General features: G+C 41.0%; 1 non-coding gene across 1 annotated transcript; it reads left to right on the top strand.

The window, feature by feature from the left end:
• Positions 1-625: 625 nt before the first annotated feature.
• Positions 626-769, top strand: LOC136336696 (small nucleolar RNA SNORA48). The gene has a single exon (XR_010731526.1). It is a non-coding gene; the product is annotated as a small nucleolar RNA SNORA48 (small nucleolar RNA).
• Positions 770-7,187: the final 6,418 nt, after the last annotated feature.

A 7,187-nucleotide genomic window follows, 5' to 3' on the forward strand; every position in this document is an offset into this window, starting at 1 on the left:
GGGTAATTACTCTGTAAAAGTCTTTAGCTTAGATGTGGTTCCAGATGACTTCTTAAGGTCCCACTCAAACTCCATCTTACAATTGTATGATGTCATGTAGCTTTAGATTTTAGGGACTAAATAAATAACAGCTCCTGTCTTCCCTTCTTAAATCTGACACCAAGTAAGAAATAAAACACAGGAGACAGAAAATCTGTTAACTTTTTATAACGGAAAAAGCTGATTGGATAATGCAACTCTAGATATGAAGCCAAAGGGGTTTATAATGACACCCTCCTGAACTGAATTCACCCCAACTCCAAAATCTCCATAGCAGGCCTTTTCTTAAAGATAGAGCTGCCTCGGGGGAGAACCACAGAGAAAGTGGGCATCCTGGAGACAGACTGCTTCTGAAACATAAACCCAAAGAGCACAGAGCCAAGCCGATTCACCAAGCAGGTAAGTTATTTTATGTCCCCAGAGAAGAAGAGAGGGAGCAAAGATAAAAGGGATTGTGGCAAGCCTACCCCTTCTGCGAGGAATGGGAAATACATACCCTCTCGCCTACAATATTGTATCAGTGCCAGTAGAATGATGCTTTTCACGAAATGACTTATAAAACCATCTTGTAGAAAGAACTTTGGGGCCCCCTGGCAATGGGCAAGGAGACACCTGATTGGTGGTGTTGCTCTTATATCAGTTGGAGGGAAGCAGACGTGCAGCCCTCAGTTCGTCCTAGTTTGATGCCTGTGTTAGTGGCCAGAGCTGTTTCATTGCCTGGGGCACATAAAATTAAAAATAATAATAATAATAACTTTGGTGAATGACTTCTTTGGTTGTCTTTTAAACTGATTGTTGTCTCTTTGTGTCTATATGCATAACAATAATTGAAGATAACATTAACAGTCTAAATTTGAGACCCCTCATGAAGCTAAGGCCCAAGCCAACCCCCGACTCTCACTCTCACCAACTACCTCTTGTCCCTTCTTCTAGAAATACCCTGATGTTCAAACAGTGCAGGTCTGTGACCAGGTTTTCACCTGTTGCTGTCAAAATTTAAAAGTTATGTAACCATTTTCTTTTTTTTTTTTCTTTTTCTTTTTAGTGGAGCTAAATATATATAAGGCCTTAAAAGGCTAATCACATAGTGTTTAAAAAAACATGGAGTCTGGAGAAATAAATCCAAACACTACCATTTCTAAGTGTGTTACATTTAGATACATTACCTCTTTGTACAATACATTAATGTCCTCAGCTATAAAACGGGAATACTAGCATAACAGTATCCCCTGGAGCATACATCTCACAAGGTTGTATGAGTAAAATAGTATACTCATGACTTAGATCAGCACCTCGCCTATGTGTTTGATAAATGTTAGTCACTATTATTCAATTTGAACGACTATTCTTTATTCTAAAATTATAACCACCCTTTAATTTTGGTATTCAAACATCTTTTTTCATGGAATTATTGCAATCGTCTGCAGTAAATCTCTTCTTTAATTGTCTCGCTTGACAAAACTTACAAAGAATTTGGCAACCTTATATATATTAGTTTCTCCGATTTTCATTTTTTAATTTAATTCATAAAAAAACACATACATAGAAACCACTGAACCATAGTACACTACCTGCTACATTCCTTTTTTTTAAGGCCTTAAATGTAAGGAGATAGCAATATATACGTTGTAATTAAATAATATTTAGAATATTACCAACTCTTCTGCCCCTTTATTTATATTATTTGCCTTTCTTGCAAATTAACATCCTATCAAGGTCCTGTTATGTACTGCACAGGGGTCTGGAGGGCTCTGTGGAATGACCCGGATAGCAGCCTTGCCCTGGCATTGCACAGTGACGAATTTATGATAAACACTACTCAGTGAATATGATGTCTGTGGTGACAGTGATTCTAATACTCTCTGTGGCTTGACTAGAGGCACTAGAGGTGCTGAATGAACAGACCATGCTACACGACTGACGGAAAGGCAGTGGAAGAAGAGACCGAGTGAAAACGAACCTCATGACCTTATGAAATTGCTGTCCCACTGAGGGTCACTGACGGGAGGTAAACTCACCTTTTGAAATAAGTTGCTGGCCCTGGCCGGTTGGCTTAGCGGTAGAGCGTCAGCCTGGCATGCAGGGGACCCGGGTTTGATTCCTGGCCAGGGCACATAGGAGAAGCGCCCATTTGCTTCTCCATCCCCCCCCCTCCTTCCTCTCTGTCTCTCTCTTCCCCTCCCACAGCCAAGGCTCCATTGGAGCAAAGATGGCCCGGGCACTGGGGATGGCTCCTTGGTCTGCCCCAGGCGCTAGAGTGGCTCTGGTCGCGGCAGAGCAACCCCCCCCCCCGCCCCGAGGGGCAGAGCATCGCCCCCTGGTGGGCAGAGCATCGCCCCTGGTGGGTGTGCCGGGTGGATCCCGGTCAGGTGCATGCGGGAGTCTGTCTGACTGTCTCTCCCCGTTTCCAGCTTCAGAAAAATACAAAAAAAATAATAAGTTGGTAATGAAATAAGGAAATGACAACCCATGTAGTAAGAAAGTGAGAATCCATGTTAGCAATAACACCCAAAGTTCAATACATTTTACTGAGATGAATTTCAAAAGGCCAGAACATTTTCCCAGGATTCCTATTCATTTACACTTCAGCATCGCAGATTAAAACGTGATTGATCCTGGCCATATACACACTGAAGGCATAATAGTTATCATACAAACAAACATAGAAGCCTTTGCTTCCAATTAGTGTGTAAAACAACCCTTAACTATTAAAATATCTGGACTACCCCATCCTGTTCCTCCAAGCTATCCTGAGTGTCTGGCACATGTCTAAGGGTGGAGAAGGAGAGGTGCCAAGGGGCAGTCCCTTGTCTGGGCTCTCGACTCGCCTTTCCTGACAGCCCTGCTTGAACACACAGCGAGATTACGGAGATGCCCGGCTTCTAAGAATGAAACAAGTGAGGGTTTCCATCAGCATTTATCTCGACCGGGCAAAAATAAGTGAAGTCTGGAAACAGATCTCTGTGGAACATGTTGGCAATGCCAGACCATCCTGAGCTGGGCCTTCAAATTCAGAAATGTATCTGTGTCATCCGTCAAAACCAGATAAACAGCCTGCCAGCTGTGAGAGTGACTAGAATTTAATCCTCCTTCCCTGAAATAAGAGCAATCATTGAATGGGCAAGAGATTTCTATGTATTGTCTTTGTTGGTCAGTACAATCCCTCTCAGGTGAGTATTACTATCCCCGTTTTATGGCTGAAGAAAACCAAAGTTGAGAACAACTTGGTCATCTCACACAAGAGCACATGGTTGGTAAATGAAGGGGCCAGGATTGCAAGGAGGGCCTTTCTGTTTCCACAGCTCAGGCTCTGGGCATTGTGCTAATGGACTTCCTAAGGTAAGACTGGGTAAGGTAAGGCTGCTCTCTGCAGGACTGGCCTGTGTTTGTGAAACTGTCTTTCTAATTAACCTCAGTCCCACTCTTTCTCAGAAAAGAACACCCTATTAGGGATTCTTAAGGGTTTGGCTGGCTTACTTGTTCCTGTCATTTCCCCAAAACCCAAAGCTAGAAAAAGTATGTGTATTTGCTTCAGTGCATTGGTTTCTTTCCTCTTTGGTAGGCAGTTGACTCATCTGAACTTTCACTTCACCTCAGGAAAGGCTTCCAAGCAAGCTTTGTTAACCATTAGCCAATAGTCCCTTCTGCTAGTAATTCTTCAATAGCATCTGATTCTAAAGGTGTGTTCTCCTGGCTTGTCATCTAGGAAACTAAAAACTTAGAAAATTGTTTCTTTTATTTCAATTAACTATCAGGGAGAGTCAGACTACAAAGCTATAAAAATTAAGTTTTTATAGAGTTATGTTTAGTATCCAAAATATACTATCTTTTCTTAATTTTATTTTTTAGTTACAGTTACATTTGATATTATTTTATATTAGTTTCAGGTATACAGCATAGCAGTTAGACAATTATATACTTTACAAGTACCCACCTGGTACCATGCAGTTATTACATTATTATTGACTATATTCCCTATGCTGTACTTTACATCCCCATGACTATTTTGAAACTACCAATTTGAACTTCTTGAGTCCATCACTTTTTTCACTCAGTCCCCCAACCCAATTCCACTCTGGCAACCATCAGTCTGTTCTCTGTATCCATGAATCTATTGCTATTTTTATAGTATCTTTTTCAACAAATAAAGACAAGTAGAGGAAATTAGATTATAGCTTAAATGTCTATTTTTGGATTTTACTCCCAATCTTGACCCCCCCATCACCTTAATAACCTTAACCAAAGTCCTCACATCTGGAATTAATACACCAAAGGGAGGTCCTAGGGATTGGCACATGAATCCAGAGTCTGACCAAGAATGTAGTCCTACAATCAGGAAGGCAGGAGAAATGGTGCCAAAGTCCAGCATCACTACCAGCCAATCATCTGGAGGGTTGGCTCAGCAGATGTAGATGCACTGAGACAAGCTAAGTCTAGAAAGGAGACATTGAATCAGCTGTGGACAGGTTGGGCTGGACAGTGGGTACTTGAGAATATGATAGGTGATTCTTTTTGCACTAACCCCAGCCCACTTTGCTGGGCCAAAGGTAGAATAAAAGGATCTAACGATGTTGAAAGATGTTAAATGCAGCTCACTCTGCCTGGGGGTGCTCCTTTGAGATGTTCCTCCCTTACCTGATTTATCCCAGCCTTTCAGGGAAGGGAGTGAGAGTACCCATTCCTTTATCTGAATCATGGATTGGTTATTCTTATAGTGAGAAAAAGGTAAAAATCTATCCCCTACTATTTCCTTAAATCTGCCAGTGTCTTGATCTTGGACTTCTTAGAATACAAAACTGTAAGAACACCCAGTCTATGGTTATTTTTCTCATAGCAGCCCAAATGGATGAAGACAGAATTTTAACAACTTTTATACTGAGTCTACAGTTCATAAGGAGGAATATCAAAAAGCCATTATACTGAGATAAACTTCGCTTAGTACTTAAGGATTATGGCAAATAGTAACTCTTGAAAATAGATGCTGACACTGTTTCAAAATACAAGAAATACTACATTTGCATGGTAGGGACTTTCCAAGGACACTAAAGACAGTCTACTTACTTCATCATATTGTTATGACCTCTAACCAGTCTGGCTCAGTGTCTCTAAACCCACAGCACACACCAAGCACTATATAAAGCAAATCTCATTTCTTGTTCCCTGTTGCAGATTGCACCTTCCATACTTCCCAACCTGTTCTAATATTTCAGTGGACCAGCTGTGTTCCATGATTGTCTCTAACTGGCTCTTGACAGTGGCTCTGCAATGCTGTCCCTCACATCCTTGTAGACACTCTCACACATCAGCTCATTCTGCCTGTGGGTGCTCCTTTGAGATGTTCTTCCCTTACCTGATTTATCCCAGCCTTTCAGGGAAGGGAGCGAGAGTACCCATTCTTTTATCTGAATAATGGATTAGTTATTCCTATAGTAAGAAAAAGGTAAAAATCTATCCCCTAGTATTTCCTTAAATTCCACTTTAAGTTTGTTGAACATTGAGCTATCCCCTACTAAATTCTTTTAAAATTTAAATACTCCTATAGGACAAAGGTTTTAGGCATGAATAAATTTTATCTCATTTTTTCCCCACCTGGAACAAAAGAAACCAGGACAACAGAAGCAACACCAGGAAGAAAAAACACTGAAAGACAGAAAAATGGAGAAGAAAAGGAAAGGAAAATAGAAGCACCAGGCCAACATCTCCTCTTTCCAGTTTTTATTATTCACATGGACAACATTCGACTGTTGAAAACAATATCGTATTTTAGCTATCTCTTTGGAAAGAAAAAGTCAAAAGAGTTTGCAGGTTTATTATTGCTGTCTTGTGCCAAAAATCAAGAATTCAATATAGACTCATTATTATTGGTGTAGTGGAATAATATTTTGAAATAATAACCTAAAGTTCCCCCCTTACTCCCATCTCCCACTTTAATACATTTGATCTTTGAATAATGTGGGGGTTACGGGCATACTCATACACATGCTCAGTTGAAACTCTCTTTATAACTTTTGGCTCCCAAAATCTTGATTCCCATTGGCCCTTTATATCCATAAATTCAACCCTCAGTGGTTGAATAACCTGTATTTAACTGTAAATAAACTGTAGTTGGGGGGGGAGTCCAAGTGTAAGTGAACTCACACAGCTCAAACCCATGTTGTTCTAGGGTCAACTGTAATTCCTAGAACCCCTAGACCCTTCCCTGGGCCCCTCAGCTAGGATCTTCTTCATTCATTGTCTCAGAGGAGAGCCAAGGGACCTTCATTTCTGCCTACTCAGCCTAGTATGAGAGAGTAGAGATGGCTGCACAATGGCACCCCTTGCCCAGAGGGCCTGAGACATCTTCACAGAGTTTGCCACTGTAGTGCTCAAGCCGAACAATGTTCAGCACAACGCTAAGAGAAGGTTAGAAGGCTTGCAGAGGGCTTGAGGTTGGGACAAGAGAAAAAGAACAGTGACCCCTCGATCAACTATCAAACGTATGACAGAAATAAAGGCATAGATACTGAATTTGGGAATATAGAAAAGTCGTAAAAAGTCATAGCTAAAATTAACCTTATCTCAAATTTCTCATATTACAAATGAGGAAAGTCAGGCCCTAGGAGGGTAAAAGGGTTTCCAGAGGTCACATGTCTAGTTAGTGGCTGACCTGAGTCTAGAATCCGAGTTTCCTGATTTCCTGCCCCATACTTACACCACTCCTTATTTCTGCTGCTACTTGCCTCACATCTTGAAATATACATGCTTTCCCTGATCTCTGTCAATAGTACCAACTTTTCCCCTTCCATTTCCATGAAGGACACTGTTAAAGACAGCTGCAATCAGCAAGGCCTACCACACCCACCTATAAAAAGGTAAGAAAAAGTTACTATTGCCCAAATACTCTGTTTTTCTGTACCTAGAAAAGTCCTGAAAAATACTTTCTTGCAATGAAAACTAATAACTGGCTCTATAGTCACTTGAATACATCTGCTGGTCTGGATGACAGCGGGCCTCAGTTAGGGAAAGGGTAAGCCATCATTGCATCATCACGTCCTTAGTGAGTTCTGGGGAACATGGTTAAAGCATAGGAAGTAAACAGAAGAAATCTAGGCAGGAAAAAGAGAGGGTTGCTCAATGTTATTGCCAACTAAACAGAATTGTTGTTCAGT

This window comes from Saccopteryx bilineata, chromosome 4 (genome assembly GCF_036850765.1).
Source record: "Saccopteryx bilineata isolate mSacBil1 chromosome 4, mSacBil1_pri_phased_curated, whole genome shotgun sequence".
NCBI classification, from domain to species: Eukaryota; Metazoa; Chordata; class Mammalia; order Chiroptera; family Emballonuridae; genus Saccopteryx; species Saccopteryx bilineata.